Source organism: Hyperolius riggenbachi, chromosome 12, assembly GCF_040937935.1.
Source record: "Hyperolius riggenbachi isolate aHypRig1 chromosome 12, aHypRig1.pri, whole genome shotgun sequence".
Taxonomy (NCBI): Eukaryota; Metazoa; Chordata; class Amphibia; order Anura; family Hyperoliidae; genus Hyperolius; species Hyperolius riggenbachi.
Window position 1 is genome coordinate 75,497,099 of NC_090657.1, and position 25,001 is coordinate 75,522,099.

At 46.7% G+C, this 25,001-nt stretch overlaps 1 protein-coding gene across 3 annotated transcripts in view; it reads left to right on the top strand.

The window, feature by feature from the left end:
* Positions 1 to 25,001, top strand: part of ITCH (itchy E3 ubiquitin protein ligase) — a 176,221-nt gene that overhangs the window by 43,150 nt on the left and 108,070 nt on the right. Inside the window, exon 1 of one of the 3 annotated variants that reach the window (XM_068262393.1) lies at positions 17,589 to 17,699. The exons of the other annotated variants lie outside the window; for them this stretch is intronic. The gene's annotated coding sequence lies outside the window, so the exon portion shown is untranslated. Of the gene's footprint in view, positions 1 to 17,588; positions 17,700 to 25,001 lie in introns of those variants that run through there. 3 annotated transcript variants of the gene reach the window in all.

The window sequence follows — 25,001 nt, forward strand, 5'->3', positions numbered from 1 at the left end:
CCGCCAGACTTGGATTACATTTCAGCGTCTTTGAGACAGGAGAATAGGAGCACAACATGCATGTTACACACTAGTTTAAAGAGGAAAAAAAACATATGATGCAGGAACTTATAACAGAGAGTTTCCCTCTGCTTTAAGGCCTTGTTCACATTAAAAATCGCCAACGCTATCACAAGCGCTGAGCGATTTATTATGCTTTTTTCAAATCGCTTTTCCCTGCGCTTTTTGCTTAGAAAACTGCTTTTGTAAGCGCTTTTGCTCAGCGATTGAGATTTTCACTTCTCAACGTCAGTCAGGAAATGAACTCGGGAAATGGCTATACAAAGCGCTTTTTCAAGCTCTTTGCGATTACCCTATACCTTCCATTGAGCCAAACTGCTGGTACATGTAGCGCGTTTGCGATTTCGATGAAATTGAAACGCTTACATGTGAACGGCGCTCTCATAGGGAATCATTTCTCAAGCGCTTTTGGGGTGATTTCTAAAATAAACAGCACTCTCATAGTGTGAACAAGCCCTTCATGCGCATATAAAATTTTAGGATCCCATACTGTGTATCTAAGGGAGTGATCACACTTGTGTCTGCGGGAATTGCAGATAATTCCTTACAAGTGTTTTGTCGCATGATATGTGCGTTTTGTGTACGTTTTAACGAGCGTTTTTTTTTCAAAGAATATTATATACGAACCTCTGACTCGCCGCAATGTCAGGGACTCCCTGTATTGTGCCCCTGTGTGTCTCCCGCTCCCCCGTGTCCTCCTCTGCCCCCCCCCCCCCCTTCCCCGTGTGTAAGTATGAGAAGCAGCAGTGCGCCTCACCTCATCAACGGCTCCAGCGGTGAACACAGACCTCTCCTCTTCTGCACATCTCCCCTAGTGCCGGCTTCTACTGATCATGTTATCAGCAGAAGCCCGGCACTAGGGGAGCTGTGCAGAAGAAGAGAGGTCTGTGTTCACTGCTGGAGCTGTTGATAAGGTGAGACCTGGGCCGGGACAAGGTCTTCCAGCACCCAAAGCTGAGACACCAAAGTGTGCCCCTCCATCCCTCCCACCCCAGCCGTCACACTTAATCTCTAGTTATTTGACTTGCAGTCACTGCCATGTATCCCCTTTTCCTATTTCTCTCTGCTTCAAACACAGTAGGGGAATAATAGCTGAGTGAGTTGTGCGCCCCCTCCTACACTGTGCCCTGAGGCTGAAGCCTCTTTCGCCTCTGCCTCGGCCCTGGGTGAGGCACACTGTGGCATCTCATACCTATACCGAGGGGGGCAGAAGAGGATACACAGGGAAGTGGGAGACGCACGGGGGGCGGTGGAAAGATGGGGACAGAAGGGAGCAGAAAGGGACACGTGGGCCAGAAGGGGACACAATAATTGGGGGAGAACATCTACAAAACACTCCTGGACTATGGAAGCACCAGGTTTAGTATATATTTTTTCCATGGTTTTTGCCCTCTAAACCCAGGTGCCTTGTTTAATGGACATTCATCTACAGATCAGATCCACAAGGATGGTTGACCTAATCCATCCTGGTGGATCTGATCTGCCGATGAATGCACTGGCGAACTGAGGGGGCTATTCCGGGTGTCTGGAACCTCCCCCTTGCACTGAGCTGTGTATTCAGCCAGGGAAGCCCGCATAATATAAACAGCCTCATTCTCCCTCCCTTCTTACTTCTGGTGCTTCCCTCCAGCTAATAGAATGAGAGAGGCAGCCGAGCTTCCCCCACAAGATGCAGCCTGCAGTGAGAGAATGTTGATTATGGAGTCCTGGACTCTCCACAGCACAGAAGTGTCAGACATGATGAAATTAGAGGGCAGGCAAGCTGGTAAATATGCACAGCATGATGCAGAGCTTGCCTGGACTCAGGGTCTGTGGGCAAACATCTGTCTGGTCTCTCCCCATTGTTATAATGACTGCATGTGTGGATAAGGTGTGGATAACAAGCTGAAAAGTTTTTGACAGTCCCTAGACTCCAGGAGGGCTTCTTTCTGACTTGTGTGAGAGACTGACAGGGACAGGAGTCCGATTACAGGCAAGTAGCCTGTGTGATGTGGGACTTCAATACAGATAAGTTCTCTGCTCCATCTCAGGCTATTCTCAATTTCTCCACTCCTCTCTCTGGGCTAGTGCAACGCCAAAATGACAATCGCAATCGCTAGCAATTTGTGAGTGTGATTTTGTGAAGTGATTTTCAGAGCGATTTTTGAATGAATTGCTCAAAAACATGCTACATGCAGTATACCTGCGATTTTGAAAAAATCACAACGCTGCTGTGGGAACACCCACATAGGGTAACATTAGCCAAGCGCTTTTCAAATCACTGTTGATTTGAAAAACGCTCAGAAGCCCTCTTGGTGTGCACCAGCCTCCTTCATTCACCTTTGTTTCCCTCTTTCCCTAGTGCTGGCTGGCTGTGTCTTCTTGTCATACAGGAAAGCTAAATAAAAGTGCAATTCTGGTGAGGCAAAATATTATTATTTAGTATTTATATAGCGCCGCCATCTTCCGCAGATGCATATATCCCTGCATCATATGGGTATCGCTTGCGCTATGTGAAACTATGTAGCATATTCCACTGAATTGTCCAAACTAAGTCTATCTCCTGTTCCTCTCTTGGGGAGTTGTTCCAGCGCTGTACCCCGTTCACATTTGCTGCTACCAGAAGCCCTCAGAAACACTTGTGTCCTTGAGTACTTCCAAAGATAGGCAGCTCCGTAATACGCCAGCGCACTTTTGTGCATGGGCAGTATGGAGCCACCTGTATTCGGAAGCACTCGGGACATACGTGCTTCTGGACCTTTCAGGAACCCCCCCCCCCTTAAAAATCCTGCGTTTGCCCCTGGAATGTCCATTAAACAAGGTGTGTATGAGATCTCCAGATATAGACTGAATGCATTTTGTGGTTGCCTGGAAGAAGCCGCTTGAAGCGGCAAATTGTGACGCCCTCCTGTCCAGTCCTACGCTGGTAAGCTCCTCTTGTGCACGCACACTACTTGGTACTCCTTCACTTTGGGCTTTTCATTGCCCTTTTCCACTACCTCAAGTGCGCACTTTTTTCATTGGGTGCAGCATACGGCTCCTTGCCTGGTACACTGTTTTTCACCCTGCTAACCAATGCCGGTTACAGGGTGTCCTTGCACACTTCTCTTACCCTAGCTGCCTTGTTTTCACCTCTCACATCTCTCATCTTACCAGCTGTGTATTTATTATTTTTGATTCATGTATATTTATATGTATGTATTATGCTATTGAGACTGTATATTGAGGGCTATACTATTGTGCTTCTGTTTTTATGGTTTTATCCTCATGGAGTAATAAAGGCTTTTTGTATTTTCCTACATATCTTGTGGTGCGGTTTTTGTAGTTGATTGTACTATGTCCTTGTTTGGCCTTTCTGCACACCTTTGGTTAGATTATTGTTTATACTAGTGAGCCTCTTTACATGTAACATTATTATTCTTGCTGATGGTGCTTGTCCAAGTCTTGCGAGTTTCATTATTTTGCAATGGCAAATCGAATCGAACCCCAATCGGACATGTCCGATTGAATCGAATTGATGAATCGAAACGCAGAAAAAATTGTATGGTGTACATGGGGCTTAATAGTAAGAAAAAGGAACACAGCCTAGTCCTGAGCAGGATTGGGACTGTACAGGTCCTTCTCAAAAAATTTGCATATCGTGATAAAGTTCATTATTTTCTGTAATGTACTAATAAACATTAGACTTTCATATATTTTAGATTCATTACACACAACTGAAGTAGTTCAAGCCTTTTATTGTTTTAATATTAATGATTTTGGCATACAGCTCATGAAAACCCAAAATTCTTATCTCAAAAAATTAGCATATTTCATCCAACCAATAAGGGAAAAGTGTTTTTAAAACAAAAAAGTCAACCTTCAAATAATTATGTTCAGTTATGCACTCATTACTTGGTCGGGAATCCTTTTGCAGAAATGACTGCTTCAATGCGGCGTGGCATGGAGGCAATCAGCATGTGGCACTGCTCAGGTGTTATGGAGGCCCAGGATGCTTCGATAGCGGCCTTAAGCTTATCCAGAGTGTTGGGTCTTGCATCTCTCAACTTTCTCTTCACAATATCCCACAGATTCTCTATGGGGTTCAGGTCAGGAGAGTTGACAGGCCAATTGAGCACAGTAATACCATGGTCAGTAAACCATTTACCAGTGGTATTGGCACTGTGAGCAGGTGCCAGGTCGTACTGAAAAATGAAATCTTCATCTCCATAAAGCTTTTCAGCAGATGGAAGCATGAAGTGCTCCAAAATCTCCTGATGGCTAGCTGCATTGACCCTGACCTTCATAAAACACAGTGGACCAACACCAGCAGCTGACATGGCACCCCAGACCATCACTGACTGTGGGTACTTGACACTGGACTTCAGGCATTTTGGCATTTCCCTCTCCCCAGTCTTCCTCTAGACTCTGGCAATTTGATTTCCGAATGCAAAACATGCAACATGCAAAAGTTGCTTTCATCCGAATAAGTACTTTGGACCACTGAGCAACAGTCCAGTACTGCTTCTCTGTAGCCCAGGTCAGGCGCTTCTGTTTGTGGTTCAAAAGTGGCTTGACCTGGGGAATGCGGCACCTGTAGCCCATTTCCTGCACACACCTGTACATGGTGGCTCTGGATGTTTCTACTCCAGACTCAGTCCACTGCTTCCGCAGGTCCCCCAAGGTCTGGAATCGGTCCTTCTCCACAATCTTCCTCAGGGTCCAGTCACCTCTTCTCGTTGTGCAGCGTTTTCTGCCACACTTTTTCCTTCCCACAGACTTCCCACTGAGGTGCCTTGATACAGCACTCTGGGAACAGCCTATTTGTTCAGAAATTTCTTTGTGTCTTACCCTCTTGCTTGATGGTGTCAATGATGGCCTTCTGGACAGCAGTCAGGTCAGCAGTCTTACCCATGATTGCGGTTTTGAGTAATGAACCAGGCTGGGAGTTTTTAAAAGCCTCAGGAATCTTTTGCAGGTGTTTAGAGTTAATTAGTTGATTCAGATGATTAGGTTAATAGCTCGTTTAGAGAACCTTTTCATGATATGCTAATTTTTTGAGATATGAATTTTGGGTTTTCATGAGTTGTATGCCAAAATCATCAATATTAAAACAAAAGGCTTGAACTACTTCAGTTGTGTGTAATAAATCTAAAATATATGAAAGTCTAATGTTTATCAGTACATTACAGAAAATAATGAACTTTATCACAATATGCACATTTTTTGAGAAGGACCTGTACTTACACATGTTAATTTAATCAGGGGCCTGATGCACAAAGCAGTGGTAAAATTGCTGTACGCAGGCGGTGCACAGTAATTGCAGCACCTATTAGCACAATACACATTGCCAGGGTAACACACTGCCATGGACGCTCCAGAGGCTTCTCCGATACCCCACAACTCCTCTGCTTCTCGACTGGACCCTTTTCTTCTGTGCAGTCATCAGTTGCATAGCTAGACATTATGAGGCCCCATAGCAAAATTTTCAGTAGGCCATCATATCTAGGCACTCTTGAGCAATGCTACCTGCCCCAACCCTATGAATAGGAGTAGATTGGGTAATTTACATTATCATCAGGGGCGTACCTGGGTAATGTAGAGCCTATGGCAAACACTGAAAATGCGCCCCCCTCTCCCGGGCAGAGCCCCCTTCCTCTCTAAAAACTGCATCCTTTCTCGAGTACTGTACATGGGTTTTGGTTGCCTATATTTCTTGGCTCGGAATATTGCTGACGTTTTGGAAATATCTCTTCTTATTTCCTCTCTGTCCTCTTTTCTAACACTAAGCCAAGTACACCCTACATACATAGATTAAGTAGCAATGTTCCCCAGATAACAGAAGTAAACTGAGGTCTGAGTGACAGGGAGGCATGGGGCGCAGCATAGGAGCAGGCATGATGGCGCCCATGTTGCTGTGGCGCCCATGGCACGAGCCATGTCTGCACCCCTCTAGATACGCCTCTGATTATCATGCAATATACACTATGTATAGCTCCTCATCTCAGGTTTCCTTTAAGTGAAAAACACATAAATTAAATTAATACACTGAGTGGCCTAAAAATTAGAAATACACACTAATATCGAGTTGGTCCACCTTTAGCTCTGATCACAGTTGATATTCTTTGTGGCATGGGCTCAACAAGAAGCTGATACCTTTGCTGAGGAATGTTGGCCCATGCTGACATATAATGGCAGCTAAAGTTTGGTCAGATTGGATGATGGCGTTTTCAAGCTTTGAAGTGGTTTTTCAACTTTGTCCCACAAATGCTCAGTAGGATAGAGGTCAGGGGACTGAGCTGGCCATGGAAGCAGGTTAAACTTTGATGTTCCTCAAACCAATTTGAAACCAAATGTTGGCAACCACTAGGTTGTCATTGCAACTGTTTTGTTGCCATGATGACTACTCAGCTGCCATGGTGACAGTCTTCCTGTCATGGCAACCACTTGGTTTCCATGATGACCACTAAGTGCCATGGCAACCATTTCTTTGGCGCCCACTAGGTTGCCATTGTGATCACTTAGAGTGATGATAGTGTAATGGTTAAGGGCTCTGTTGCCATGAAGACCATTTGGTTGCCATGGTGACATTCCTTTGCTATGACGATCATTCTGTTGCCATGATGACAATTTGGTTAACAAAGTGACCATTCCATTGCCATGATGACTACTTGGTTGCCATGACGACCATTTCATTGCCTTGATGACCACACGATTGCCATGGCAACCATTCCTTTGCTTGAACAACATTTGTTGCTATGGTGACCATTTGGTTGCCATGTCGAACGCTAGGTTGCCATGACAACCATTCAGTTGGCATTATGACCACTAGGTTGCCATGGCAACCATTTAGTTGTCATGACGTCCATTTGGTTGCCATGGCACCCTTTTCGTTGCCATGATGACCATTCCGCTATGGCGACGGTTGCCACGGCGACATCTTGGTTGCTATGGCGACTGTTGCCATAGGAATTACTGGTTGCTATGGCGACTGTTGCCATGGTGATCATTGGTTGCTATGGCGACCGTTGCCATGGCGATTATTGGTTGCTATATAGTCTTTATCAATTGTTCTCCCCTCTTCACACCCACCCCACTATATAACACGGCTTGCTGCAACTCAAATAGATGCCACATGTACACCTTAACAATTAAAACAGTATTTCTGAAGTGCGCTGCCCCTTTTCCACTGTTCAATAATACAAACAGTTCTCTTTAATGTGTCCTCCACTGTCCACCATCCGATTTCAGATGCTTCAAGGGATTCTCCCGTTATCGGCACAGTTCATATGAAAAAAGAAGAGGGGACAAAGACATAGTGCGATCCAATTAGATTAGAAACATATAGGGACCATCACCCTATGGGGTCCTGGTAGTGCAACTTCTCCTATGGGATCACCTCTTTATCCGTGACCAGTGACCAACAAGTGGCACGCTCACCTTGCTGCAAGGCTGCCCAGCCCTACAGACAGCAACTGCGCTTACGAGGTTAAACCAACTTCTTTTCAACGATCAGTGGTATATTCGATCTCAAACAAAGCAACGAGACAATATCATAGTGCAATCATGTTTACACAGTGACTCCATACATCAGATCAATAGCACCTATAGATCTCCTGCTCACCCTTTCTTACTGCTGCCCACACTCACAGACAGCTGTCCACGTTTTTGGGTGCGTAGTCTCAGCCTCAATGCTAAAATCCACTTCCACAGTCTTATGACAGGATACCAGGCATGCCAGGCATATATCTATAAACTGAAAGGCTTCCAATAGTGTAAAATCCACGGTTTATTATATAAAATTTCAAGAGTTGTACTCACAAACATCAGAGTAAAAAGCGCTTGTATAGTAAAATCATTCAGAGGACGTCTCCTCCTGCTGCTGGTCGCTTCCCTTCCAGGCTTCCCTTCCAGGCGGAGCCTGGAAGGGAAGCGACCAGCAGCAGGAGGAGACGTCCTCTGAATGATTTTACTATACAAGCGCTTTTTACTCTGATGTTTGTGAGTACAACTCTTAAAATTTTATATAATAAACCGTGGATTTTACACTATTGGAAGCCTTTCAGTTTATAGATATATGCCTGGCATGCCTGGTATCCTGTCATAAGACTGTGGAAGTGGATTTTAGCATTGAGGCTGAGACTACGCACCCGAAAACGTGGACAGCTGTCTGTGAGTGTGGGCAGCAGTAAGAAAGGGTGAGCAGGAGATCTATAGGTGCTATTGATCTGATGTATGGAGTCACTGTGTAAACATGATTGCACTATGATATTGTCTCGTTGCTTTGTTTGAGATCGGATATACCACTGATCGTTGAAAAGAAGTTGGTTTAACCTCGTAAGCGCAGTTGCTGTCTGTAGGGCTGGGCAGCCTTGCAGCAAGGTGAGCGTGCCACTTGTTGGTCATTGGTCACGGATAAAGAGGTGATCCCATAGGAGAAGTTGCACTACCAGGACCCCATAGGGTGATGGTCCCTATATGTTTCTAATCTAATTGGATCGCACTATGTCTTTGTCCCCTCTTCTTTTTTCATATGAACTGTGCCGATAACGGGAGAATCCCTTGAAGCATCTGAAATCGGATGGTGGACAGTGGAGGACACATTAAAGAGAACTGTTTGTATTATTGAACAGTGGGAAAGGGGCAGCGCACTCCAGAAATACTGTTTTAATTGGTTGCTATAGCGACCATTGCTATGGTGATCGTTGGTTGCTATGGCGACCGTTGCCATGGTGACCATTGCCATAACGATTATTGGTTGCTATGGTGACCATTGGTTGCTACGGCAACCGCTGCCATGGTGATTACCGGTTGCTATGGCGACCGTTGCCATGGCGATTATTAGTTGCTATGGAGACCTTGCCATGACGATTACTGGTTGCTATGGCGACCGTTGCCATGGCGATTACTAGTTGCTATGGTGACCATTGCCATGGTGATTACTGGTTGATATGGTGACCATTGGGTGCTATGGCAATTACCAGTTGCTATGGCGACCATTGCCATGGTGATTACTGGTTGCTATGGAGACCATTGCCATGTCGATCATTGGTTGCTATGGCAACCGTTGCCATGGTGACCATTGGTTGCTATAGCGACCGTTGCCATGGCGATTACTGGTTGCAATGGTGACCGTTGCCATGGCGACAGTTGCCATTGCGATTATTTGATGCTATGGCGACCATTGCCATGGCGATTATTGGTTGCTATGGCGACCGTTGCCATGGTGATTATTGGTTGCCATGGTGATCGTTGCCTGCTATGCCGACCGTTGCCATAGCGATTATGGGTTGCTATGACGACCATTGCCATAGCGAGTACTGATTGCTATGGAGACCATTGCCATGGTGACCATTGGTTGCTATGGCGACCGTTGCCATGGCGATTACTGGTTGCTATGGTGACTGTTGCCATGGCGACCATTGGTTTATTTCTACTTGTCACCCTCTTGACATACAATTACTGGTTGCTATGGCGACCGTTGCCATGGCTACCGTTGCTATGGCGACCATTGCCATGGTGATTATTGGTTGCCATGGTGATCGTTGGTTGCTATGGCGACCATTACCATGACGGTTACTGGTTGCTATGGTGATCGTTGGTTGCTATGGCGACCATTACCATGACGGTTACTGGTTGCTATGGTGATCGTTGTCATGGCGATTACTGGTTGCTATGGCGACTGTTGCCATGGTGATTACTAGTTGCTATGGTGACCATTGCCATGGCGATTACTGGCTGCTATGGTGACCATTGGTTGTGACGGTTGCCATGGAGACCACTGGTTTATTTCTACTTGTCACCCTCTTGACATACAAAATAACTTTATTTCTACTTATCACAATAAAACAATCTATATCTATTTTTTTTCGCCACCAATTAGGCTTTCTTTGGGGGGTACTTTTTGCAAAAAATTATTTTATTCTAAAAGTGTTTTATCAGGAAAAAGAAGAAAAAAATGGAAAAAAAACATAATTAAAATCCACACATTTTATTTGCCCATTTGTCTAGGTTATTGCAACATTTAAATTTTTTCCCTAGTACAATGTGTGGCGCCATTATTTCATTTGGAAATAAAGGTGCATTTTTTCAGTTTTGCGTCCATCCCTGATTACAAGCCCATAATTTTATAAAGTAATAGTAATATACCCTCTTGACATACATATTAAAAAAGTTGAGTCCCTAAGGTAACTATGTATGTATTTATTTGTTTGTATTTTTATTTTTTTGTAATTCAAAAAAAAAATAATTGCTAACTATTGGGGAGTGTGGGAGGTCAGGGGTTAATTTAAAGGATACCACAGCCCAAAGGCTGTGGTAAAATCAAAGTTGCAATGTGGAGGGAAAGAAAGATACATACTTACCGCTTCCCTCGTTCCCTGCCGACGGGTCCCGCTCATCTGTTACAGCTCCCGGTACCGACCCGACTCTCCTGACCCTTCACCCGGACATACTGTGCTGCGCATGCGCAGTATGTCACTATACTCTTCGCTTCTGCCGTCGCATCGTGACGGCAGAAGTACGGACACTCCCCCGCCTCCTCCTCTCCCAGCGTGTGCACTCCAATCTAAAGCTAGCGTGACATGCTGGCTGGAGTTCGCACTGGGATAATCGATGTGGAGAGAGCGGAGGGGGAGTAAGTTAAAAAAAAGACACTGCCGGCTGGAGGGAGGGAGCGAGTGAGTGGGCGGGCGAGTGGGCGGGCAGGCAGCGAGTGGGCGGCGAGCAGGCAGCGGCAGTACAGCCCAACCATTCTGTACATAGATGCAATGACATCTATGGTACAGCGAGAAAATTGTCCCCACATTTATCTCTGCATATGTGCATGTATATACATGTGTATATATACATGTACACACATGTATATGCATGCACATATGCAGAGATAAATGTGGGGATAATTTTCTCGCTGTACCATAGATGTCATTGCATCTATGTACAGAATGGTTGGGCTGTACTGCCACTGCCTGCTCGCCGCCCACTCGCTGCCTGCCCGCCCACTCGCCCGCCCACTCACTCGCTCCCTCCCTCCAGCCGGCAGTGTCTTTTTTTTAACTTACTCCCCCTCCGCTCTCTCCACATCGATTATCCCAGTGCGAACTCCAGCCAGCATGTCACGCTAGCTTTAGATTGGAGCGCACACGCTGGGAGAGGAGGAGGCGGGGGAGTGTCCGTACTTCTGCCGTCACGATGCGACGGCAGAAGCGAAGAGTATAGTGACATACTGCGCATGCGCAGCACAGTATGTCCGGGTGAAGGGTCAGGAGAGTCGGGTCGGTACCGGGAGCTGTAACAGATGAGCGGGACCCGTCGGCAGGGAACGAGGGAAGCGGTAAGTATGTATCTTTCTTTCCCTCCACATTGCAACTTTGATTTTACCACAGCCTTTGGGCTGTGGTATCCTTTAAAAAGTAAAAATAGGTTGTTTATTGAAAAAAAAAATGCAAATGTAATTTTACTGTTTTGCCACAAGATGTCCTCGCTAGTGTCTTATGTATGGGAACTGTGTTCCCATTCATTGATCTAGCGGCAGGGGCGTAGCTAGGAATGACTGGGCCCTATAGCAAATTTTTTTTATGGGCCGCCCCCCCCCCTACATCTTATGAATCCGATTGGCTGAAGGCAGAGAAATACTGGGAGAAGGAAAAACAGGGCAGAAGTAGGGATGAGAACAAAACCATTAAAGAAAGATGAGGGGGTGTGGCGTTCATATGCCCTAAATTGTTAGCATCTTTTAAACGCAATGACATAGCTGTATTGCATTATCCTGCTAGCGCCATGTTATTCTTGCGCAATAGAACTTTCAGTCTCTGAAACAGCTGATTACCAGCTGGTTTCAGAGACATTCAGCTGTTTCAGAGACTGAACAAGCTTGGACTGCACCATTACTTTTAGTAACGCAGTAAGTAATAGCAGAGACGGGAGGAGATGGAACATCAACCACCTTCTCCTGTCTCTGCTATTGCTTGCTGTGATACTAAAGGTAATGCGGTCCCTATGAAGAATGGTGCAGTGGGTTTGGGAGCTTCTGCCACTGCTTCCAGGCTGGGCATAACCACGCTATTATAGGGCAACTGCGTATGTCTCTGAAAAAAAAGCTGATAGCTGATTTCCAGGACTGAAAGTTCTATTGCGCATGTATGACGGAATAGGGCTATAAAGTGTACCAGAGATGAAAGTTCTTAAAGGAATTATCAGGCAAAAAAAAAAAATGAGTTTCACTTACCTGGGACTTCCACCCAGTGCTGGGCCGAAATTACGCATGAGCGTAATTACGCATCGTAATTCAATGTAAATTTACGCGCAAGCGCTACGCGTAGCTTACGGTCTTATGCGTAATTATTTACGCGTAAGGAGTTAAGTGGTATCGTAATTACACTGTCTACCGTAATTGCTAGGTATGCGTAATTTTACGAAAACGTACGCGTAATTTTATGCGTAATTACTAACGTAAAAACTCCCCTTTTCTAAGAGTAGCCAATCAGTCAACATCCTAAGCAACCAATAGTATCTTCTCCCGCCCTTCAGTATATAAGCGCACGTTTTGATGCATACGAATGATGTGTACGCAATAGCTGTCACATTGACGGCTATTGCGTACACATCGTCCGTATGCGTCAAAAAATACGCATTAATGGGTATTACGGCACTACGCGTAACATCGTAGTGTAAGCGCCTACATTACGGTATCCTTACGCGTAACTGCGTAAGTTAACGCGCAATTACAGTGATGAACCGTAGATCATTTCCTACGCCGTAACCGTAATTGCGTAATGCGTAATAGCGTAAAATTACGCGTAATGATCCGTAAGCGTAGATTTTTCCATTACGACCAGCACTGCTTCCACCAGCCCCATGCAGCCATCCTGTGCCCTCGTAGTCACTCACTGCTGCTCCAGTCCACCGCCGCCAGCTAGTTTAATTTTTGCCGACCATGGGGTCGGCAAGCCGCATTGCTTACATTTCTTAGCATTCCCACTGGTGCAGGAACATTAACGCATACATTTTTTGGCATTAGCGGTGTAACACTAACAATTTTTTTTTTAAACTTTACATTTTTATTAGGGTATTAACGACAATATTACAAGGATAGCAGTCGGATAACAGCAGATTAACAAATGAATAGTTTTGTATCATACACAAGATACAAGAGATAGAAATATTAACTCCTAAATACAAAGTTAACAGGTTGCAGTGTAATACAGTTACGGTAATACTTGCTATAACAGGTATACCCCTAGGTTGTATAACCTAGGAAAAGGGGAGATTTAGGTTTGTTGATTAAAGTCTGAAGGTGAGGGGGTTCAGTTGGTAATGATATGGAGTACCCTCCGTCAGCTTGTAATGTTTTAGATTGCCTGGATAGTAAGTGGCCTCCAGCGAGGCACTAGGTGGCAGGGGTTCCCTAAATGGGTGTTCAAAAGTTATAAGGGATAGTGTGTTGGGTTGAAAGCACTGCTATAGGGGCTAAGCTAATTACCTGTTGAGTGCTTGCACAAAGCTGAGTAACCTGAGAATCACCTTTAGATGGATGTTTTAATAATAGACATAGGCGTTCATGCTGTGATATGATATAGGAAGATGTCCAAACATATTTTAATACTAACCTAGGGGTATGTTGACATGAATCATAATAGGTAACAGGTAAGGCCCGGTTCACATTAGCGGTGGCTATCCGGAATCGCCGTGCCGGAGCCGCACCGCATGCGGAACGGACGAAACGGACGCACGGCATAGCAATGTAAGTCTATGCCACCGTTCACATGCGTCCGTTTCGTCCGGACCGGAGCCGGACCGGATCCGGACTCCGGCGTCCGTTCCAACATGCGCTATTTTTTGGTCCGGCTCCTCCGGCAGCCGTATCCGGGGCGGAGCCGGACTGCACCATCCGGCCAATACAAATCAATGAGAGCCGGATAGCGCACAACACACTGGCTAAAAATCCGGATGTTCTACCCCACTTCCTATGAGGATTGTTGCGGCGATATTGGATCGGGGACACATGGGCAAGCATTTTGGAGTGGAGCAGCACGAGCTGGAGATGTTGGCAGCATGTTGGAGGTGGAGGTGAGTGCTAAACAGCGGAGGGCCTGATTCCACAGGTCCCCCTTCTGCTGACCTCCCAGACCCCAACATTTTATTTTTTTTTACGTAACTTTTGCCAAACGGATCCGGATTGCATCCTGATGAACACCTGATGCAACCTGACCGGATCCGGATCGGATCCGGATCAGAACCGTACGGTTCCGATCCGGATCCGGTCAGGTCATCCGGTCCGTTTGGCAGACAACCGCAAGTGTGAACGGTGCCTAAGTCTGATCAAATGAATGGGGTACTATTAGTAAACCACTTAAAGAGACTCTGAAGCGAGAATAAATCTCGCTTCAGAGCTCATAAATAGCAGGGGCACGTGTGCCCCTGCTAAAACGCCGCTATCCCGCGGCTAAACGGGGGTCCCTTCACCCCCAACCCACCCCCCGCAAAAGTGTGTCGTGAAAAGGTCGCTGGCTGTCTCTTCCTGGAGGCAGGGCTAACGGCTGCAGCCCTGCCTCCAGTCGCGTCTGTCAGCGGCGCATCGCCGCCTCTCCCCCGCCCCTCTCAGTGAAGGAAGACTGAGAGGGGTGGGGGAGAGGCGGAGATACGCGCTGACAGACGCGCGTGGGGCAGGGCTGCGGCGGTTAGCCCTGCCCCAACCAGGAAGCGCTCCCCCGGTGTATCGAGGGGGATTTGGGGGTGAAGGGACCCCCGTTAAGCCGCGCTATAGCGGCGTTTTAGCAGGGGCACACATGCCCCTGCTATTTATGAGGTCTGAAGCGAGATTTATTCTCGCTTCAGACTCTCTTTAATATGAGTTAAAAGGAACAGAATAGTATACTGATAGATACGAGGGGTGTGGTCCTGGTCAAGACAATCTCCTGAACTCCAAACGGAATGTCAGAATGGGAAAGAAAGGTGATTTAAGCAATTTTGAGCGTGGCATGGTTGGTCTGAGTATTTCTCAATCTGCTAAGTTACTGGGATTTTCACGCACAACCATTTCTAGGGTTTGCAAAGAATGGTGTAAAAAGGGAAAAACATCCAGTATGCGGCAGTCCTGTGGGCGAAAATGCCTTGTTGAGCTAGAGGTCAGAGAATGGGCCGTCTTGATTCAAGCTGATAGAAGAGCAAAGTTGACTGAAATAACCACTCGTTACAACCAAGGTATGCAGCAAAGCATTTGTGAAGCCACAACATGCACAACCTTGAGGCGGATGGGCTATAACAGTAGAAGACCTCACTGGGTACCACTCATCTTTACTACAAATAGGAAAAAGAGGCTACAATTTGCACGAGCTCACCAAAATTGGACAGTTGAAGACTGGAAAAATGTTGCCTGGTCTGATGAGTCTCGATAAAGTCAGAATTTGGCGTAAACAGAATGAGAACATAGATCCATCATGCCTTGTTACCACTGGTGGTGTAATGGTGTGGAGGATGTTTTCTTGGCACACTTTAGGCCCCTTAGTGTTAATTGGGCATCATTTAAATGCCACGGGCTACCTGAGCATTGTTTTTAACCATGTCCATCCCTTCATGACCACCATGTACCCATCCTCTGATGGCTACTTCCAGCAGGATAATGCACCATGTCACAAAGCTCGAATCATTTCGAATTGGTTTCTTGAACATGACAATGAGTTCACTGTACTAAAATGGCCCCCACAGTCACCAGATCTCAACTCAATAGAGCATCTTATGGATGTGATGGAACGGGAGCTTTGTGCCCTGGATGTGCATCCCACAAATCTCCATCAACTGGAAGAGGCTATCCTATCAATATGGGCCAACATTTCTAAAGAATGCTTTCAACACCTTGTTGAATCAATGCCACGTAGAATTAAGTCAGTTCTGGAGGCGAAAGGTGGTCTACTGTCTACTGTCTGTCTCCTGAGTGCTGGGCTGGCTTTTCAGATCCCTGGCAATCACTCCCAGTGGGTCCCAGGCCTGACAGAGAACACATTCACATTTTGCATCCCCATCACACTTGTACTGATTGTGGTTTTCATTCAACAACTGAGAATCACAATCGCTCCAATATAGCTACATGCAGATGCAGCACGTTTGCGATTTCTGGAAATCGCAGGAGCTGCAATGTAATTAATCCCATAGAGTTACATTATACAAAGCAATTTGCTGATAGCTGGTGATCAGCAAAAGCCCTCACAACAGCACACAGTGTGAAAGAGCCCTGAGATGGACTCTGAGCAGCTGTCTGTGTGAGCCTGTGTGGCACACTAGCTGTCTCTTTACCTGGCTGGGCAGCTTCACAGTTTAGGTTGATATATTGGGCTGGCTCCGTGTAGCTGCTACTGATCCTCTCTGCTTCAGTGCTTCCATACATTAACTAATAAAACTTTCACCCCAGTACTCTGCTGCTGGGCTGGCTCAGCTCTGCTGGCTGGAATCTACTGTCCACACACACAGCCAGGCTGCTCTCCCCTGAACTCTCCTCTGCTAAAACTCACACAGCCAAGCACAGCTATAGGGACTGGAAGACATTACTGTCTGTGCCTGTGAGTTATCCTGCAGGGACAAGGCACACACGCTGCTCCTACAGACAGAAGGAACTCAGCTTCTCCTCCTCTTTCCCCAGCCAGCAGCCTGCGTGCAAGAAGAAAACAGCATGGGCATGGGGACAGGGCAATGCTCGCTCCTGATTGGCTGGCAGTGGCCCACAGGCAAGCCAATCTAGGAAGAAAGCTGGGAGGTCTCGTGTCTGGTCACCACAAGAATTTCCGGCATATGACTTGCCGGCAAAAATTAAAGGTACTTTTCCGTTAGCCGGGCGCATCTACTAGGTAGCGATAAAACTCCACCAGAATTACACCTTTCCCTACTATCCATGGTGGCCTGGAGGGGGAATGGTAATTAACGCCACCTAGTGGATGCGCCCGGCTAACGGAAAAGTACCAAATTAAATACCAGCAGCAGCTCTGTAAAAGATTTTCCGGCTGGGCCGGCCAAATACCGGCTGGGTGGCAACTCTAGCTGTGGGCCCCATAGCCAATGCTGGCGTTGCTATGGTGATCCCTACGCCACTGTGATGCCCCTGAAATAAGTTATGGGAAATTGCAGGGAAGTAGTTACTTGTCCCGGGAGAGGCGAAGTGGTTAAATCTTTGGTCTTACCCATTTTGACATTAACTTCAGTTGTAGCTAAGTAATCCGAAGCTGAATGTTCCTTAAATAAACAACTCTGCATTAAGTCACTCTGCTTCACTGCTGGACTAGTTTACTTTCAAGTAAGGAGTATCTCTAATATTTTGGCCACTCAGTGTATATCAGTTTTACATAACCTGTATGCTGTACTGTACACAGCCTGAATTTCGAGAATGTATTTATAGCAAAAAAACCAGAAAACTGTTCCCGACTTTCCCCATCTTTGGTGCTTCAGGGTGAAGCCGATCATGAAGTCATTTCCTCCCTTACTAGTTCTCTCTTCCTCCACTGCATCACTGTTTGTGTACATCTGCCCGCCCTCCTCCCAGAGTTTGCTGACACGCCCCCTGAGATCTGGACTAGGAAGTGCACAGGCATTCGTCATTAGTGAGCGACTGTGTTTGGAACAGAAGGCTCACAGGAATTTCTGTGCTGAGCTGGTGGATTTCTAGAGATCGGGTTTCAGCGGCAGCCGCGGGTGGGGTGAGTAATCTCCTCAGCCACCTCACATCCGTCTAGTGGATCCCCTCCTTGGTCCACCCAATGTCTTCATGCACAGTTATGGCATCGGAACCAGAAGACTGCACTTTATCTATGGGCTTCTTCTCGTCACTACCCTCTGTCATTTCCTGCACACCTGCATCTAGCTGTGTGACAGCATGTGCAGCTGCTGACTAGGGAAGCAAGGGTGACTGACTAGCGATGTACTGTACACACCATGCAATTGTCACTTCATATTTGGTTCAAGCAATGAGCAAATTTGTATTTAGATCTGACATCAGATTTAGAACAAAAGCTAGCATATACAAGTATGTACACTTTTGTTTTCTAAATTCTGATCATATTGCGTAATAACGATTAGAAGGACATATGGAAAGATAGCCCGTATTTTGATCAATATTTTTCAGCATGTCTGGTCTGACTGCGATCAAGAAAGAGATTGATTTTGAGCTGGTATAGGTAGCTGGCAGGAAAGAGAGCAATTTTGAGCTGGGAACGGTCATTGACAGGAACAGGATTGATTTTGATCTGGGATCGGTCAGTGGCAGCAAAGAAAACAACTTGTAGCTGGGGTTGATCGATGGCGGCAAAGAGAGCAATTTGTAGCTGGGATCTTTCGCTGGCGGGAAAGAGACCGATTGTGAGCTGGGATCAGTCGCTGGCGCGAAAGAGACCGATTTTGAGCTGGGATCGGTTGCTGGCTGGAAAGAGACAGATTTTGAGCTGGGATCGGTCGCTGGCTGGAAAGAGACAGATTTTGAGCTGGGATCGGTCGCTGGCTGGAAAGAGACAGATTTTGAGCTGGGATCGGTCGCTGGCTGGAAAGAGACAGATTTTGAGCTGGGATCGGTCGCTGGCTGGAAAGAGACAGATTTTGAGCTGGGATCGGTCGCTGGCTGGAAAGAGACAGATTTTGAGCTGGGATCGGTCGCTGGCTGGAAAGAGACAGATTTTGAGCTGGGATCGGTCGCTGGCTGGAAAGAGACAGATTTTGAGCTGGGATCGGTCGCTGGCTGGAAAGAGACAGATTTTGAGCTGGGATCGGTCGCTGGCTGGAAAGAGACAGATTTTGAGCTGGGATCGGTCGCTGGCTGGAAAGAGACAGATTTTGAGCTGGGATCGGTCGCTGGCTGGAAAGAGACAGATTTTGAGCTGGGATCGGTCGCTGGCTGGAAAGAGACAGATTTTGAGCTGGGATCGGTCGCTGGCTGGAAAGAGACAGATTTTGAGCTGGGATCGGTCGCTGGCTGGAAAGAGACAGATTTTGAGCTGGGATCGGTCGCTGGCTGGAAAGAGACAGATTTTGAGCTGGGATCGGTCGCTGGCTGGAAAGAGACAGATTTTGAGCTGGGATCGGTCGCTGGCTGGAAAGAGACAGATTTTGAGCTGGGATCGGTCGCTGGCTGGAAAGAGACAGATTTTGAGCTGGGATCGGTCGCTGGCTGGAAAGAGACAGATTTTGAGCTGGGATCGGTCGCTGGCGGGAAAGAGACAGATTTTGAGCTGGGATCGGTCGCTGGCGGGAAAGAGACAGATTTTGAGCTGGGATCGGTCGCTGGCGGGAAAGAGACAGATTTTGAGCTGGGATCGGTCGCTGGCAGTAGTAGGCTGTATATATTTTAGTCTGATCCAGTTATTGGTACTTATCCGTTAGCCGGGCGCATCCGGCAGGTGGCGCTAATTACTATTCCCCCTCCAGGCCGACATGGATAGTAGAGAAAGATGCAACTCTGGTGGAGTTTTGTCGCCACCTAGAGGATGCGCCCGCCTAACGGATAAGTACCCAGTTATTTTCTGGAAATAGGTAATGAGCAGATTCCACTTCAGATCCGATTTTCAGTCAAGGAAATTATTGGATCAGGCTCATAAGTATACAGCCCACTGACTGCCAGCTTAATGATTTCAGCCACACGGACGTGAATCTCACATCCGCAGCTGCTGCTGCTACGGCTGCAGGAACTCGAGGGATGGAAGGGACGTGGGCGGGGACCAGAGCTATGCAGGAGGCGGGGGGAGCGCCGAGACTGACAGTACAGAGGTAAACATAGCCCCCACCTCCGGACCATGAGTGCTTTGTTCTAGTCACCCTGCCCACTAGAAGGTGTCCCATTGAGCCTCGGTTCTTGAGGCTAGCAGCACGTCTGTATAGCATTAGTCCCAAACTGTGGTCTGAGGGATCAAGTCCCGATCCCTGCAGGTGTGTATGTAGCTTTGTGTGCTCTTGGTGCAGCAAGCAGACAGGTTCATTTACCATTGGTAATTAAAACTCATTTGTGTTGACTGCATATTGTATTTCCCGCAAGCCACTCTCCCTTCTATTTATGTTGATTGCAGTTGATTTCATCTCATGTGTTGCTGCTGGAGGATGCTATACGTCACTGCGTTAGTCTAGTAAATTACACTGCAGGAGAGACGTGGTTACTGTTGCTAAAGATGATCAATAATCATGTTTTTGTAGCTGCATGACCTGACAAGTATACTACCTGCAGGGCCTTCATACTTTCAAAGCAGCAACATATAAATAAATGTCACAGACACTACTAGATGTCTACTCAAGAGACAGCACAGGCTGATGTGTGTGCACTTTCCAGATTGTCCTACCTCTTCCTTCCTTCCAGCATTAATGGTAAAGTTGGGTACAGAGAGGGACACTGAGAGACCAATATAGTGTAGTATGTACTAGTAAAGGAAATTCTGGAAGTAAGTAGAAATATACTCACAAACCAGGGTTACCGTCAAGGTGACCACTGTAAATGCAGATGGGGAGATTAGATCTGTCCCCACTCAGGATTAAGAAGTTGCACGCTGTAGATCGGAGAAAGGAAGGGGTATGTTACCGATTGAGGTAAACAGAGGCGCCAAAAGGATAAAATATACTAATAATGTTTTAAATTGCTACGGAGGTAGTGGTGGACTTACCTCCCAGAAGCAGACACATGAACTGTCAACTTCAAAACAGTCGAGAACTTGAGATACTCCAAAAACAAAGTTGCAACGCGTTTCACAGGTATAGTCCTGCTTCATCAGGCAATAATCAAAGTCCTATGTCCATGTAATACCCAGCGCCTCTGTAAATTTGGGTACACACTTTCAATTATGATTGGCCAATCGCTGACCAATTTTACCACCTCCATGTAATATGAGTCTGATTTCAGACCATAAACCAGCGTTAGCTATGTTGTGTGTTGCACCCAATGCATCGCATTGCACCATCAAAAAAAGGCCTTCAGGGAACCAGGGCTGTGGAGTTGGAGTTGGGGCAATTTTGGGCACCCGCAGTCAGAGTTGGAGTCGTTGATTTCATAAACTGAGGAGTCGGGAGTCGGAGTCGGCTGATTTTTGTACAAAATCCACATCCCTGTTAAGTATTAGACTAAGGAGTCGAGGAGTCGGAGCCATTTTGGGTACCCGGAGTCGGAGTCGTGATTTCATAAACTGAGGAGTCGGAAGATTTTTGTACCGACTCCACAGCCCTGCAGGGAACACAGTGCTATTGCGCCAAGCAGGAAGTGACGTGCGCTTGCTGGCACCTCCCGCTTCAGGTATGCGGAAGCGTATTGTTAAAAGACCCGTCTACTCATGCATGCCACAACGGTATTTTTTTTTTTTTTAACGCATCCCCATAGACTAACATGACTTCCGGGCCAACGCTATCCCCGCAACCATTGTAGAAGTCGTGTGCTAACGTATTTCTTAAAGAAAATCTGTATTGTTAAAATCGCACAAAAGTAAACATACCAGTGCGTTAGGGGACATCTCCTATTACCCTCTGTCACAATTTCGCTGCTCGCCGCCACATTAAAAGTGGTTAAAAACAGTTTTAAAAAGTTTGTTTATAAACAAACAAAATGGCCACCAAAACAGGAAGTAGATTGATGTACAGTATGTCCACACATAGAAAATACATCCATACACAAGCAGGCTGTATACAGCCTTCCTTTTTAATCTCAAGAGATCATTTGTGTGTTTCTTTCCCCCTGCAGCTCTCACCCACTGAAGTGTCAGGCTGTTTCTTCCTGCAGAGTGCAGACAGCTCTGCCTGTATGTAATTCCTCAGTATGTGAAAGCCCAGCCAGCTCAGAGGAGGATTTATCCAGCTTGTAAAAGATAATAGAGCAGAGAGAAGCTGCACTAATCTAAATAACACACAGACAGTGTGCAGAGAGGGGCCTGGAGGGGGGAGATGCATCACAGAACCTCAACACTGAAGAACTTGGCAGCCTTCCAGACACAGGCTGACAAGTCTGACAAGAGAAAGATAAGTTGATTTATTACAGAGATGGTGATAGTAGAACGTGCTGCAGTAAGCCAGGGCACATTAGAATAGATTTTGGAACTTGTAGGATGGAAGAAAACCGGATGAAATTTTTGTTACGGAGTCTCTTTAAAAGACTTACGTTAAATTTGCTTCAGGTTCTTTACTTTTTTTTTTTTTTAATTCGCCTCGTAAGTCCTTTAAAGAAAACCTATAACAAAAAAAACCTCCTGGGAGGTACTCACCTTGGATGGGGGAGCCTCCGGATTCTTTTGAGGCTTCCCCCGTCCTCGGTCCCATGGCAGCAGTGATAAAGCTCCCCGAACAGCGGGGATGTAAATATTTACCTTCCCAGCTCCAGCGCAGGCGCAGTATCGGCTCTTCGCTTGGCGATAGGTGGAAATAGCCGATCTCTGTCGGGACGCTCTACTGCGCAGGCGCTAGTCGCCTGCGCAGTAGAGCAGTCCCAACAGAGATTGGCTATTTTTGTCTATCTCCGTGAGGAAAGCTGCTGGAGCCGGGAAGGTAAATAAATCTGCACTTGTCAGGCTTGTCGAGGGAGGATTTCAGGACACTTTGGGGGAGCCAGAGCTGGATTGCCTGCAGCTACAGGGGAGGGGGAAGCCTCATTGGGACCCTGAGGCTTCCCCCTCCCGAGGTGAGTACCCGCCAAGGCAACTTTTTTTTTTGTTACAGGTACCCTTTATCCTGCGTCGGGGATGTGGCGAAAACGTCACTTCCGTCGTGTCACGCTGTAACGTCACAATATGAAAATCTCCATAGTCTTTCATTGCACGGTAGTGGGGTGCGGTAAAAATACTGCACCGCCCTGGTGTGAAAGGGCCCTGGGGTTTGTCTCCATAGTATTCAATATACTACATGGAGGTGGTCCGTGATTGCCCAATAAGTGTGTAGCAGGCTTTAGGAGGGTTACATTGGGCTCAGGTGTTGATAAAGGTGCATACACACATCTAATTTTGATTGACCAATGTTATCACCTCCATGTAATGAGTGCCAACAATACTATGAGCAGATTGTGCAGGTAAGCTCTCATACTACATGGCAATGGTAAAATTGGCCAACCAGAATTGGAGGTGTGTACCAAGCTTCAGACGAAGATGTTGCTAACTTATGCAACATTGTGAGACACCTGTATACATGCTAGATTGGTGGCCGAGATGATCTGCCTCAGTCGAGTGACATCTAGCATGTGCACCTGGGTGCATGTCATTTCGGCGCCGCTCAGTTCGGCGCGGTGAGAGCCGAATAACTGCTCTCACCGCTGCTGCTAAACTCCCTGGTGGCGTTAAATACTATTTCCCCTCTGAGTTGTCGCAACTCGGAGGGAGATGTAATTCGGAGTCTGGCAGCCACCAGAGCTCCGAATTACCGCTACGCGCCCCGCGCAGCATTGCTGCTATGGGGCGCCCAGTTTCGGCGTTCGTCTCTCTGAGCCGTGCGCCGAAATAAGCTGATCCGTGTGTACCTAGCTTAACAGGCAGAGAAAGATACACTGTATATAATAATTTACTTTTATTAATCAGACGTTAGGTTTGATTTATTAAAAAAAAAATATATAGATAGATAGATAGATAATATCCTTTTTCAGTTGTTTTTATAAGTTGAAGATTGATTGGGAAAAGACATCCATTTCAGTGTTCTCCCCAGAAATTTTTTCCAACCAGGTGGCATGAAAAAGTAGCCGAGTGGGGCGAAAGGAGAGAATGCAGGGCCGGTGCTTCTGTGAGTAACTATGCTTACAGCATAGGAGGAGGTGAGCCGTGACAGCCAGGTGGTCACAAAAACTAGCTGGGTGGAGCACCCGGCTAAAAGAGCCTGGGAAGAACACTCCATTTAAGGTGCTCATTAATGATCCAATTTCCAAAATGATTGACTGTCAGATCCGATTGTTGCAATGGATTAGAAACTGACAAACAATCTGATCAGGCTAAAAGAATAGTTTTGAAATTAAGATTGACGGAACTATCGATAGAAGGATCGCCATCGAGCTTCACCATTTTCGTAACCTGATCCGATCGTATGATTGCCCAGGAGATTGTACTGTTAATGGCCACCTTTAGTGAACAATCGGTGGGAGCCAAAGGGGGCATTGGGGTAAGCAGTGTGCAAGTGTCAACTGCATATCATTGACCTGCATCAAGTAGTTCAGAACTCCTTGAATTGGTTGTACACACCATCTATATTGGCTAATACTCCTGCTTGGCTGGATAGTGTAATGGTTAAGGGCTCTGCCCATGACACAGGGGACCAGGGTTCAAATCTTGACTCTTCCAATTCAGTAAGTCAGCACCTATTCAGTAAGGAGTCCTTGGGCAAGACTCCTTAACACTGCTATTGCCTACTGAGTGCGCCTAGTAGCTGCAGCTCTGGAGTCCGCCTGGAGAAATGAGAATAATAAAAATTATTTGTCTTGTCTTGAAAGTGATGTAAAGTGTACCCGAGCCAAAGCTCAGGTTAAAAATCAGGGCTGTGGATTCGGTACAAAAATCTTCCGACTCTGATTCCTCGGTTTATGAAACCACGACTCCGACTTCGGGTACCCAAAATGGCTCCGACTCCTCGACTCCGACTCCTTAGTCTAATACTTAACAGGGCTGTGGATTTTGTACAAAAATCATCCGACTCCCGAGTCCGACTCCTCAGTTTATGAAATCAACGACTCTGACTCCGGGTGCCCAAAATTGCCCCGACTCTCCGACTCCAACTCCGACTCCACAGCCCTGTTAAAAATCACATACTTAACTAAGAAGAGTTAAGCCTCTGGATCCTAAAGAAGCTGTCCATGGCATCCTCCGCACCTCCATTGCTGCTCGCAAATATTACCAACAAGGGCTTGTCAGTAATCTGATCGGGCCACTCTACTTTTCAAGCTGCTGTATTGCCCCTGCTAGAGTACGGCCGTGTCTGCGCAGTATGCCAGAGCTGCTACTGCGCAGGTGTGGCTGTGCTTGTGCCAGAAGTGGAGCGTGGCCCTGATCACCTGGAGGGCCTGGGCAGCGGGGGAGGAC